General features: G+C 40.0%; 1 long non-coding RNA gene across 1 annotated transcript in view; it reads left to right on the top strand.

The window, feature by feature from the left end:
* The first annotated feature begins 303 nt into the window (after nucleotides 1-303).
* The window catches only part of LOC137648544 (uncharacterized), a 508,483-nt gene continuing 493,873 nt past the window's right edge, over nucleotides 304-14,913 (top strand). The window contains exon 1 of the long non-coding RNA XR_011045650.1: nucleotides 304-518. This is a non-coding gene — a long non-coding RNA (uncharacterized lncRNA). The remainder of the gene's footprint in view (nucleotides 519-14,913) is intronic.

The raw sequence follows: 14,913 nt of genomic DNA, 5'->3' as shown, positions 1-14,913 counted from the left end.
GTAACAACCAGTGTTGCCAGAAATGAGAATTTATTCTCAGATTTGGGGATCTTGGGTGTGTAATGGGGATATACTGTACATATTTCTATGAAGAAGAAACAAAGATAAGTAAACCTTCATATAGTTGCAATTTGTTTACTTGCACTTATATGAAGTATAGTGAGTAGTTTCTTTATTAATAAAGCCTACGTGATCAGAAGAAAATATATTTGTGGAAATGGAATTTTTGCGTTTTGGGTATTTTTTTTTTATTATGAATTTTGGGGATTTTTAGACTAACTCATCTGGCAACACTGGTAACAACAAAAAATGACGTCACGTAACACGTTGCGCGCTACATTATTCCTACTTGCCTGCATTGCAAAAATTACTATTCGGTAGCGAAAATACAGTTTATTTTACAATCTGTGGTAATTCGTGTCTTATAATTATATATATCAGACTCGGGGATATGGTGGATCTAATTTTTTTTCAAGATATGGAAATCGTGGGCTGGTTTCAAGCACCTGATGGTAAAGGTAAGTAAAAATTTAAGTTGAAATGGCATTTTTATCATGGGTTATTTTTAGTTATATAATTTATTCAATTTTTGAAAATCACGGTTTTTATGTCATGCAGTAACCACATTTTATCAACTAAATACTTACTAAATATGTCCTGAAGAAAAGTATATTAGTATTATTTTACTCGGATACCACTGAAGACTAGGCGTCCTTGGTTGGGTTAGGAAATGACTTGAGGCATTGGTGTTTGCCAAGTAGGTGTACACTTGAAAATAAATTTACTTGGTATGGCAATACCGGTATGACGGTCTGAACGATCCCCCAGTCTCAGAATTCTCCTTGATAATCTGCGCATGCGCGAATATTAGCGTTTGCCAGTGCATACGAGGTTGATGTTTTATTTTCCTGTAATGTTAGTGTGCGCATCTCAACATTACCGCTTGCCAGTACATACGAGCTTGATGTTTAATTTTCATGCGAGCGAAGCGAGCTAATGGCGGAAAAGAACCATTATACAATGTCAAGGAGAATTCTGAGACCGGGGGATTGTTCAGACCGTCACACTGGCAAACTGAGAGATCAAGTAACTGAAAATTACATACTAATTGTTTTTCTTACAGCTTTAGGGGACTGACCTTACCCTTACGGTTTCATTGTAGTGTATTACAGGGCAATGTAACCTAGGAAAACAACTACTTTTTCTTATAGAAAAAATTACGCTCTCTTCGAAAATGACACTCGTTCCCGTCGCAAATGAATAGTTTCAGAAATATATATACATCTATATCTTACGATAATGGGGGACCCCCAGTGGGAACTCGGGGTTTTGCGTGGGGAAAACATACTGGGGAAACGATATATAATCATAAAACAAGCCTTTTCTTCTCTATACATTACCTTCTTCAATGTATTATAATGGGAGGAAAATACAAAACAGTATACTGTACTGTATGTGGATGAACTTTGGAGGCACCGTTGCAAAAATTATTTCATGAAAAAATACAGTAACCAGTGCTACCATCGTCTGATGTAGATCAAATGTTAGCATTCCATGCTAAAATTAGCACCCGTACGTACTTACGTTCGTGCATACCAGTTTTCGACCTGCGCAAATATCCCTCCCCTTCGCAGAAGCTTTCCCCCCCCCATTACTAGTTTTATTATCGTATACCTATTAAAATCATCTCATTTTATATTCCCATCCAATATTATTTATCATACATTCCATTTCATCTTCCTATATTGGGTTTATTTCTTTTGTTATTTCCTTTTCACTCCCTGGTTTCACATAAATACTTGCTCTGGACTAGTTTCCCTATCCAGTTCATTCATGGTAAAATCATCTCATTTTATATTCCCATTCAATATTAATTATCATACATTCCATTTTATCTTCCTATATTGTTTAATTTCCTTTTCACTCCCCTGTTTCACATAAATACTTTCTCTGGACTATTTTCCCTATTTACTTCATTCATGTTTACCCTCTAGACTCCGTTGTTTTTCCCGTAACTAATCACGAACCGATACGTATTTAAAGTTTACACAAGGGGGTTGTCAACTGGTATTTCCCTACCCCCCTTCCACCTAATCCTTTTCCCTTGAAACCTTTGTCCTAGTAAGGTGTCCGTCATTTCAAGTGAGATTTATTTTTTCGTATTTTGCGATGGAGTAAGTTATAGAAACTTTTAACGGCTGCAGTATTCCGTACCTGAAAGCATCTGCTAAATTCCATTGTGATTTTTATGATTCTTCAACCAATGTTGATAATTTCCTGAAAGCACACAACGTAATTCCTCAACTCTTACAGTGCCCCTAGTGCCGTTCTTTTTTTATCTTACAGGAAAGTCATTCATGTGTTTTATTGTAATACCGAAACCAACATACATAAAACCAAAAATAATCGTCGTTGTGGTTATACCGTTACTTCTTATAAAGGTACATTTTTTGGGAAAAAGTCGTCTACCCGCATGGAAGTTAATGTTATTTGCAAACCACTTTTTACATTAACATTGGCCCCACAAAAATCCTTATCCTAGTCATAGGAGTTAAGCTGTCAGTCTCACCCTCCCATGACCTGCAAGTTTTGACGTCTTTTTCTTAAAGGTAAGTCATTCCTCAATAGTCATTATATGTGTTTTGTGACTGGGGAATTCCTAGGTTAGGTTAGATGGGTTTATTAGGTTCTGTACCCTTTTTGTACTTTTTATATATTGTGTAACACTTATATGGAAAAATTATTTAAAATACATACGTGTAAGATGAGGCTGCTTGCAGCACCTAAGCTCCGCCCACATAAGTGACGTCATTGTCTACGTCACGGGCTATCTGTATTTCCTTCCGCTGTGCATGATGCAGCAGCGTCAGTTGCAATGAAGATAAGAAACAACGCTGACTGTCATTTCTTGATCCTGCCTAGTTTAAGATCTAACATGGCGCAGTGAGTAGGATATTAAGAGGACCTACTGTAATAACCGTGGCACAGCATGGCGCCACCGTCGAGACGACCCTCATTTGCATCCCCTAGGGGCAGGATTGCAAGGACAGGAACCGGCGTCAGGATGTCGCCGGCTTCCGTGCTGCAGGCTCACCAAGTGCTGCAAACCCAGCAACAAGCCATCCAGAATCTTCAGGCCGAGATAACAGCGTTGTCACTCCGGGGTACCAACGTCCCCCAACCAAGGATCCCTTCGTCTGCAGCTCCGGAAAAGTGCGAGGCTGAGGTGTCCCCTGCAGCCTTCAGGTCTTGGAAACGGTCAATGGAGTGTTGGTTGCAACTGTGTAAGTTGAAGCCTATCGAGGCAGTTCACCATATAAGGCTGCATTGTGTTCCGATATTGCAACGTGCCCTCGATTCTAGGTATACTGACGCCCAGTGGAGTGCCCTGTCTACTGAAGGGGCATTCAATGCGGTTAAGCAAATGGTAGTGAAAGCTTCTAACCAAGCGGTGCAGTGGCTCGAGTTTTTTTATTTGGCCCAAGAGCCTAGTGAGTCCTTTAATGATTATTTTATCAAGTGTACGCAAAAGGCTACTGATTGTGCATTCACATGCCCTAATTGTAATCATGATTTATCCGAATATATGCTTTTGCGCAAGCTCATGGTAGGCCTAAGTGATAAAGTGCTCAAAAGGCAAGTGTTTCAATCATGCAATAATATCCGTGATATCGATTCCCTTAGAGTCATGTGCAGTGCATTCGAGGGCGCCCGTGACGACGCCCTTCGTAATAGGGCATGGCTTAGCAGCTCCCCTAGAGCGGCTGCTCTCGGTGGGTTCGAGGAGGAACACGAGGTGGAGGTGGCAGCTGCCCTTGCTAAGTGTGACAGGAGTACCTCTGTGAAAGTACAATTGCGTCTTTGTGGTAATTCTGGTACTCGTCATAGCCCTGGGTATTCTTCATGTCCCGCAAGAAGAACGACATGTTACGGGTGCGGTAAAACCGGTCACCTGAAGAAGTGTTGCAGAGGGCGGAGTGCCAGGAATAACGTTAGTGGTCTGGCCGAGGAGTCGGACATAGCGGGTGCAGTGATTGCAGTAGTCGTGGCGGCAGAGGCAAGGTTGCGGAATGGGCCCTCCCCACAACCCACTATTCGTGTTGATGTATGCTTGGCCAACTTGGGAGAGTGGTCCTGCGTCCGAGCGGTGCCGGACACTGGTGCCCAGGTTTGTGTTGCAGGACCCGCTATTCTTGCGATGTTGAACATAAAACCAGCTAAGCTGAGGTTAAAGGGAGGATTGTGAGACTTCGCCAATCTGCATCTGAAGTGTTTAGGTTCAACCTCTTGCACCATAGAATACAAGGGGAGGCATACAACTCAGGAAGTATACTTCGTAAAGTCCTCCATTGATTTTTATTTATCCCTGGATGCTTGCAAGAAACTTGGTCTTGTGCCAGAAACGTTTCCTAACCACGCTCCCTTCACGGACTCTGCCCCCGCAGCAGCTAGTACAACCCTTACATTAGCGGAAGCAACTGATCAACCCGTGAGACCGTCGGCCATTCCGTTTCCCCCTAGTGAGGAGAATATTGCCAGATTAGAAAACTGGTTATTAGCCCATTTTTCAAGTACGACTTTCAACACCGAGAGAGAACCCCTCCCGGTAATGGATGGGGAACCTCACCGTATTCACTTATTATCTGACGCAGTTCCTTACGCATGCCACACACCTGCGTCGGTACCTAAGCACTGGGAAAAGGAGGTGAAAGCCCAGTTGGAGGAGGACGTCAAGAGAGGGGTCCTACAAAGAGCTCCCCCTGGAGAGCCCACGGAATGGTGTTCACGTATGGTGGTCGTGGCAAAGAAAACGGGGCAACCCAGACGTACGGTCGACTACCAAAAACTTAATGCAAGTTGTAGAAGGGAGACGCACCATACCCCTACGCCCTTCGATATGGTATCCAGCATTCCCCTTTGCTCATACAAGACTGTGACCGACGCCTATTGGGGATTACACCAGGTAGAACTGGACAAGGAGAGCATACCCCTAACCACGTTCATTACACCTTGGGGTAGGTACCAATACCGAAGGACACCAATGGGACATTGTTCTGCCTCCGACGCATATACACGCCGTTTCGATGATGCCATTGAAGAAGTACCCAGGAAGTTTAAGTGTGTGGACGATACACTTCTGTACGATTCGAGCGTAGAAAGCGCCTTTTGGCATGTGTACGACTTCCTCACTGTCTGTGCATACAAGGGCATCACTTTGAAACCAGAAAAATTCAAGTTTTGCAAGAAAGAAGAGGAATTTGTCGGATTCAACGTCGGTTGGGACTCCTACAAGCCTTCAGAAGATTATTTATCTGCCATAAAACGTTTTTCTATGCCCCCAAAGCCCACAATATCCGACATCAGGTCATGATATGGTTTTGTCAATCAGCTGGCCCCCTTCCTGACAACGGCGCCCATCATGACCCACTTTAGAGACCTGCTGAAGAAGCCCTCGGGCAAACAGGTTTATTGGGATGAGTACCTTCAGGAAAAGTTTCGTCAAGTGCAAGACATCGTCTGCAAGTTGGCCAAGGACGGCCTCACCTACGACGATAAGCTGCGGCCGACTGTTGCAGTCACTGACTGGAGTAAGGAGGGGGTGGGCTTCGTCATCCTCCAACAATATTGCAGTTGCACCTCCGTCGAAACCCCCTTCTGTTGTAGAGATGGTTGGAGAATAGCACTTTGCGGCAGTCGGTTCCTCACGCCTGCCGAGTCATGGTATGCAGCTGTGGAAGGGGAAGCCCTTGCAGTGGCTTGGTGCTTAAAAAAGGCACGGTTGTTCTTATTGGGCTGCCCGAACTTAACCATTGTCACGGACCACCGCCCCTTAGTCAAGTTACTAGGCAATAGGAGTGTCGGCGACATTACCAACCCCAGACTGTTTAGATTAAAGGAGAAAACATTATTGTATAATTTCAACGTTAAATATCTACCAGGCAAGAGAAATCATGCTGCTGACTTTCTCTCTCGTTTTCCTACCCTGAGGACGACGCCAGATGGACAGGATGCGAGCTTCAACGAAGAATTAACGATTGCCATGGTGTCAGCAATCGCAGAAAACCTACAGGAGCAGTGCACTATAGACGAGAAAACTGTTGAAGAAGCAGCCCTGGACGACCCAGCATATCAGCTGCTAGTCGCTCGAGTGAATGCAGGGGATTGGAACCCGAAGAAATTTCAAGAAATTGCATGTTTGAGGCCCTTCTACGGCATCAGAGAACGTCTTTCTATATCTGGCAACCTGGTCACATACTGTTTCAACGACAACTGCATCCGCCTTGTCATTCCCGAAGGGCTCCGTCACCAGATAACCGCCAACCTCCATGCTGGACATCAAGGCCTAGATACAATGTTGAGGAGAGCGAGACATTCGGTCTATTGGCCAGGCATCGAGGGTGACCTCCAGTATCATCGTTCACGATGTACATCGTGCGACGCCCACGCACCATCACTTCCTGCCGAAGTCATGAAAATGACCCCTGCCCCAGAGTATCCGTTCCAACAGACTGTCATGGACCTGTTTCAGCTCGAAGGATGCATGTATATGGCATATTGTGACAGGCTTACAGGCTGGCTAGAAATAGCCCACTTCCCCAATGGCACCTCGTCTGCAAAGGTCATGACAAAACTTAGGCATTACTTCACTCGATGGGGAGCACCCGAACAATTGTCTACCGACGGCGGCACCAACCTGGTGAGTGAAGAGATGATGACCTTCTACAGGAGATGGAGAGTTGACATACGCCTATCATCGGCCCACTATCCGCAGTCAAATGGGAGAGCCGAGGCCGCGGTTAAGTCCGCGAAAAGGATAATTAGAACAAATATCAGTGGGACTGGAAGCCTCGATAACGACAAGGTATCATTGGCCATGCTACAATACCTGAACACGCCTTTAAGAGGTATGAATAAATCTCCGGCGCAACTGGCAACTGGGAGACAGTTACGGGATGGTGTACCGACTGCAAAACTCAACTATATGATAGACCAACACTGGAGAAAATCCATTAGAAAAAGAGAACTTCAAGTAGCAGAGAAAAATGAGAAGATAATCGAAAGCGGCAGTGACAGGAGGCTAACGCCCTTACAGCCAGGTACTCACGTTAGGATTCAGAACCAGATGACCAAGGCCTGGGACAGGCTGGGAATCATAGTCGCGCAACGACCTCATAGACAGTACATCGTGAGACTAGATGGTAGTGGGCGTCCGTCCATAAGGAACAGAAGACACCTCAAGGTCACTGAACTGCCCGTCGATGAGACAAGAGGAGCCACTTCTACCGACGACGAAGTGGGTCATGAGCCTAAGTTTCCCCCATCAGCGCCAGAGGTACGGCCTCCAAGGAAGAGAGAGGCCCCTGCCTGGATGAACGATTATGTTTAATTATCTCTGCTTTGATCTTGCAATTATAAAATGAAAAATTCTGTTTTATTTTACTGCACTTAGATGTGCATTGATTTCATTTACAAAATCATATTTTGTAGGAAATTTTAAGTTTGGTTGGTGTTGCATTCACGACTCAATTTTAGTGCACATCTTACAATGCTGATGTAAATATTGTTTCATTGAGGTTACGTTAATGCTGTCGATCTTGTTATCTCTCTCTCTCTCTCTCTCTCTCTCTCTCTCTCTCTCTCTCTCTCTCTCTCTCTCTCTCTCTCTCCCATCTGAACGTTACCATTAATTATTACGATTATGATTTACCTTATATGTCTGATGTTTTACATTAAGAGAGTATAGAATTTTGTTTATCATATCTGCTTTTGATATTGTCATTTATAAGTTTTGAAAATATTACCCTCGTAATATTTTGGGAGGGAGATGTAAGATGAGGCTGCTTGCAGCACCTAAGCTCCGCCCACATAAGTGACGTCATTGTCTACGTCACGGGCTATCTGTATTTCCTTCCGCTGTGCATGATATAGCAGCGTCAGTTGCAATGAAGATAAGAAACAACGCTGACTGTCATTTCTTGATCCTGCCTAGTTTAAGATCTAACAATACGGAAATATCTATCATTACTATCGGTAGTAATGTCACCGTACCGTTGGTAACTCTGTGTATCATTTGTAACATGGAGAATTTTACCGTTTTCAGTAAATACAGTACCTGAGGTTTGTGACCTGTCATACTACTAGGTTAGGTTAGGTGGGTTTGTTAGGTTCTGTACCCTTTTTGTACTTTTTATATATTGATTAAAACTTATATGGAAAAATTATTTAAAATTCTTATGGAAATATTTAGCATTGCTATCGTTAGTAATGTCATCGTGCCGTTGGTAACTCTATGTACCATACGTCAACGTTGGTAACACTGTGTATCATTGGTAACGTTTCTAATGTTATCGTTTGCAGTACATTCGTAAAGGAAGTGACACCGTTGAACAAGTACTTATATTTAAGTATTTTAACACAACATATATGACAACAGTAATTATATTTAACCACTTTAACAGAAAATATATGTTTTTCTGTAGGAAATAGCATGATTAACCGGTATTCTCCTTCATTTCATCCGTAATAACAGCAACCAATTCGGCAACCTAAAGTTAGCCGAATTGGTTGATCTGGTTGTTTGCGGTTGAAATGAAGGTCAAACTTGGTTAAATCACGTTATTTACTATTGGAAAACATATATTTTCTGTTCGAAATCACACCCTGTAAAACAATACAAATTTACCACTCTGGTTTACTCCAATTATTAGTATTGGAATAGTCCATGGTAAACAAAATTCCTTATCGGTTTAGGTCAGGAGATATCATGTTAGGTTGTCTTAGGGCTTGAGAATCACCCTTTCCAATGTGGGTCTGGTTATATTGGTAAAATTATAGAACAAAACAAAACAACATTTCTAATTGGAAAAAAAGCTTTTCCTGCTGTAAGCAGTGTGCTCTCAACAAATTTGACTTTTATTTCTACTGCAAATAAGCTGTTCTAGCATTATGGACCCGCGCCTTCCCGACATAGGTGGGAACCTGAAATAATGGGCGAGCAAAAACAGGACAAAACGGAACAGACCTAGCTGGAAGGCAAGCTCCCCGGACCCCCGTCCTGGGTCATAAACCTTCCCCGGTCACAAACTAAAATTAAATAAAAAATAAATCCTTACATTATGATAAAGTAAAGTAAATAACAAATAAATCCTTACCAGAATTGCACTTGGAATACTTAACCTTTGAGGGATAACACAATGAGCTTTAAAAAAATTATTTATTAGACCAGGTGTACCATGATAATCAGTGTGAAACGTGGCTATAGCATTGAAATAGCCTAAAGAGCAACCATTACACTTTGTTACAGGCTCCATACTGCGCACCTGACACGTAATACATCTACAAAGGAACTGAAAACTTGTACGAAGAAAATGGGGTGTGTCACAGAACTGCATAGGTCACACTCCAGCATACATACATGCCCAAATAGGGTGAACTTCGTCATATGGTAGGGGAAGGACGTAGGTGCGCACGAAGTATAAATTCGTAACCACGCAACTAGTAGGAGGGCTCGTGTGCAGGAGGTATAAACTTTTAATCGCGCAAGAATCTATGCACAAACTCATAAACGGAAGTAGAAACATCTAACTGCAGAAATGTAAACAAAAAAGTGAAATAAATATTTCAATGGAAGAGGATCCCCATATTTTGTGCAATTTATGGGGATCCTCTTCCATAGTCTTCAGCCATGTAGGCCTGGGCCTTCCAACTCTTCTAGTGCCTGGTGGAGCCTAGTTGAAAGTTTGGTGAACTATTCATTCTTGGGGAGTGCAAAGAACATGCCCACACCATCTCCATCTACCCCTCTCCATGATTTCATCCACATATTATTACTACTATTATTATTATTATTATTATTAGCCTACTTGCTAAGCTACAACTCTAGTTGGAAAAGCAGGATGCTGTAAGCCCAGGGGCTCCAACAGGGAAAATAGCCCAGTAAGGAAAAGAAACAAGGAAATAAGGGAAGTAATTCACAATTAAAATAAAATATTTCAAGAGTAGCAACATTAAAATAAATATTTCCTATATAGATTATAAATTATATGGCACTCGAGTAATCTCTTAAATAGTTTCATTTCTAATCCTGCCCTGCCATTTAACCCCCAATGTTCTTCTAAGGTCTTTCTTCTCGAATCTACAAAATCTGTTGGATATTGTTTCATTGTCATACCATGATTCATGTCCATACAGTAACACCAATCTCACTGAACTTATGTATAGCCCAACTTTTGTATATTATTTCAGACGATTTGAGTTCCAAATTTTACTTAACCTAGCCATTGTCTGATTTGCTTTTTTTTTCAATCTTTCATTAAACTCCAATTCTAAGGACCCTGTATTAGAGATCATAGTTCCTAAGTATTCTAATTACTCTACCTCATTAATCCTTTCTGCTTCCAATGATATTTCATCTTCCATTGCATATTCCGTTCTCATCATCTCTGTCTTCTATTCATTTTGAGCCTAACCTCATGTGATATTTCATGCATTCTGATAAGCAAACATTGCAAATTCTGTGGTGTTCTGCTAATAAAGACAGCATCATCAGCATATTCTTGGTCAGCTAATTTCCTATTACTAATCCAGTCCCATCCTCCGTCGTCCCTAACTGTTCTATGTATTACAAAATCCTTGAGGTGGATAAACAACATAGGTGACAACACATTCCCTTGGAGTACTCCACTGTTTCTCTGGAAATTCATTTGACACCCTGAATTCATACTCATAGCTTTGGCAGCCTCATCGGGTTTCTTATCTAAATATTCTTTCCAGTCATTCCTGTTTTTTCTTTTAATCACGCTATCAATACTGTAATACTTAGCATCCTCGACATTGTAATTTTCATTACTTCCTCGAAAATTTTCTGCAATAAATTTCTGTTTTTTTCTCCTTTGTATATTATCCTAAGTATTACTTTTACTTTTAGGGGTTTATTTCTCACCTTCCATCAGACACTAAGTCTGTTCTGGCGGGCCTTGGTGTGTGAAAATAATTTCTTTCCAGTTAATATTTTGCTCTGTATCATTTCAGTTATTCGCTAGCATTTGTATTCAGGCTTAATAGTTTTCAGATCACTATTATAACACTTTCCAAAGAGATAAGTCTTCAGGTTTTTCTTGAAAGCTGCCACATTTTTGCTATTCTTGACATTAAGTGGAAGGTTATTGAAGAGTCTCGGTGCAGCATAACAAAACGTTCTTCCTCCTATTGCATGATACACACTAATTTTGAATAGTCTATATGGGTCGTCAGCATGTCTAACTCTTACAGCAGCGCTAGTAGCTTGAGGGTAGGGGACCAAGCAATCACAAAGATATTTAGGCTTATCACTAGTAAGTGCTTTGTGAGTCAACAAACAAATCTTAAATTCAATTCTAGCCTTAACAGGTAACCAATGTAGATCGATCAGTGCAGGAGTTATTCTCTCCCGAGGTTTAATGCCTTTTATCAGTCTAGCCGCCCGGTTTTGCACATTTTGAAGCTTTCTTAGTAGTGTATTGGGCAATTCATAGTACAGAGAATTGCAATAATCAAGCCTTGATATTACGTGACTCATCACTAAAAATTTTTTACTGCCTTCTGTTAAATATTTTCTAATAAATGCTATGTTTCTCTGGTGATAGTTACACACTTTCACTATGTTCACTATTTGATCCCTCATTGACAAATTACAATCTATCAGTACACCCAAATTTTTCACAACAGGCACAATCCTAACATCAGCGTCACCAAATTTTATACTTTGAAATAACTGGTAATTCTTCAAAGCCACCTTTGTGCCAAAAAACATACATTCTGTTTTATCATCATTTAATTTAAGCTTTTTCCTCTGCATCCATGTTTTTATTTCAGTCATTATCTCATCAATTTTCCTTTTTGTATCTTGTGTTGTTGAAATTGAAAGGTAGAACTGAGTATCATCTGCATATAGTTTAAAGCCCACTTTTTGTTTTTTCAAGATGTATGATAGCTCGATAGTATATATGTTGAACAAGATAGTGCCCAGAACACTACCCTGTGGTACACCTTTCATAAGAATTCTCTCACCGGATCGGTTTCCAGAAACTTCTACAATAGTCTTCCTGTTCGTTAAGTAGCTTCGCAAAAATTCCAGTGCTTCCTCAGTCACTCCAATGGACTTTAAGTCGTCAAGTAAGTATTCGTGCACAACAGTATCGAAAGCAGCACTAAGATCTAACACAATCAAAATTCCACACTTTCCCTCATCAAGAAGACCTATCATATCATTCATTATTGAGCATAAGGTAGTTTCTGTAGAGTGATTAGCTCTGTAGGCCGATTGATTTTCCGGGAATACCTCTAACTCATCAATATGCGCCCATAATTGCTCACTTATGATTTTTTCAATAAGCTTCGACATGTAGGATAAATTTGAAATGGGCCTATATGAATTTAGTTAGTTTACATCACCTTTTCCTTTGTATATTGGTTTGATCAACGCATTTTTTTCACAGCTAGGAAAACAGTATTGTGATATACTTAGGTTAATTATATTCATGTAAATATTATATACAACTTGCTTGTTTGGAGCTTCACTTATTGAACTGTTTGGGGGGAAAGGGTCGTTTCCACAATATGTATTCTTCATCTCCCTCATAACCTTTAACAAGTCGCACATATTTATTTCCTTAAATTTTATTAACTTCTTACCCTCCTTCACTGGCATAACTGACTGTCCTTCTAAGTGATTTTTGGGGAAACCTCTATAAATTTTATCAATTTTTTCATTGAAGAATATAGCTAATTACTCTGCACAGACATTATCAGGCAAGACATATTTTTTCTTTAATCCCATCAAATCATCTAGGTTTTTGTGAAACTCCCTCATGTTATTAGTTTTTTTACTTTCGCCGTTGTAGAATTTTCTTTTTGGTTTTGCTAACAGGATGTTATAGTTATTTCTGGCCTTATTATATAGATTTCTGGCTTGTGAGGATTTGGCTCTTTTTCCTTCTACCTTCCATCTTACGTCTATGTCTTTTTGCCTTTAATAGCTCACTATTATACCATCTAACATTTTCGTGTACAACTATTTGTTTGCTCTTTATAGGACACTTGGTCTCATACATTTATCCAAAATTGTCATTATATTTTTTGGTATAATACCCAACACATTCTCTATCTACCATATGTTCACATTGTATGTTCTCACTAGACATTTGCGCTACACTAGCTTCAATAAAATTCTCAGCATCGAAATTTTCCCGTTCCTTATATGTGATCCATTTCTTCAATACTCTGATGCAGTTTATATTAACATCAAAAGTGCTGAGTTTATGTGTTTTTGAGATCTCAAAGTCTGGTTCCACTTCAAGGTTTCTTATTAGGTCAGAATCTTTCCCACATATGACCAAGTCGAGTGTATGACCACCTACTGACGTTACACTGTTTATTAAATTAAACATCTCAAATACTTCCTTGAGTCCTTTAGCCTTATTATCATTTTCATCATCTACCCAACAATTAAAATCTCTGCAAATTAATGTATTTTTAATATCGTCTACCACACCCACAAGAATACTAAATTCTTCAATGAATTTCCTCATATTACTCCCTGGTGGTCTATACAATGACATTATATTCAATACCTTACTGTTTCTTGTCAGTTTTAAATAGATATATTCAAACGTTTCAAATACTATTTCATTCATGATAGAAACCCTAGAGAAGGTTTTCGACACGAAGACACCCACTCCTCCTCCAGTTTTATCCTTTCTTGGTACGTGGTAGAAATCGTGTATACACGCGTCATCTCCTGAATCTTTGAGTTATCACTAATATTTCCCTGCAACCAAGTTTCAGTTAATAAGCATAAATCTAATTCCATTTCATTAATAAGATTTCTAATGTTTATGGTTTTATTCCCCACCGATTGAATATTTATCAGACCACACTTAATTAATGGGCTAGACTCCATGATCGGTTCTATTTTTTTTATACCATATCCATGGTTTTCTCCTTCTAACTGCAAGTCAAAAACTTCATTACCTTCTGACTGTTGTATGTACTTAATATCACGTCATTCTTCATTAATTGTCTGCTCTTAAAATATCTAAGACTGGAAATCGATTCTTACATTCAATTGCAAATGTTTATCTGTACTCGTATTCTATAAGCTTAGTAGTTTCAAACTTTGGTATTCTCTCTACCTTTCTGTTTGGGCGCTTTCAGTTTTAATTTCAGTGTGGCAAATGAGGAGTTGGTTGATCACTACCAATATCGGCACCTCAATATCTTCTTAACATTTCTCGGAGTCCTCCTTCCTCTTTATTAATGGCTATGTGATCTATTTTATTCTTGTAATTGCCACATGGTGAAGTCCATGTATATTTCTGGATGTCCTTTTGCGGGAAAAGAATAGCTCCAGTGACAAGATTGATTGTTGAACAGAAACTTATAAAAGAGCTCCATTTTCATTTGGTGAAGTCCATGTATATTTCTGGATGTCCTTTTGCGGGAAAAGAATAGCTCCAGTGACAAGATTGATTGTTGAACAGAAACTTATAAAAAGGGCTCCATTTTCATTTGGAGCTTACGTCAAGACCTCCAACACCCATCACATTTTCTATACCTAGATTATTCCTTCCCAATTTAGCATTGGAGTCACCAATCACAATTTTCATATCTCTTTCTGTGATCTTATCTATTACACTCTGCAGTTCTTCATAGTATTCATCTTTCCTTTCTTCAGAGGAATCACATACACATACACATACACATACACACACATGTATATATATATATATATATATATATATATATATATATATATAGAAACACACACACAGCCTATATATAGTAAAGAACAAGAGTCTGACTTTATCTATAAATATATCCGCAGGGGCCAGCGTGGTTATGGAAAGTCCAAATCACAGACATAAATAACAATAA

The sequence above is a fragment of the Palaemon carinicauda genome, chromosome 10 (assembly GCF_036898095.1).
Source record: "Palaemon carinicauda isolate YSFRI2023 chromosome 10, ASM3689809v2, whole genome shotgun sequence".
Classification (NCBI taxonomy): domain Eukaryota; kingdom Metazoa; phylum Arthropoda; class Malacostraca; order Decapoda; family Palaemonidae; genus Palaemon; species Palaemon carinicauda.
Note: the sequence above shows the minus strand (reverse complement) of the source record. Positions and strands in the feature narration are given on the sequence as shown.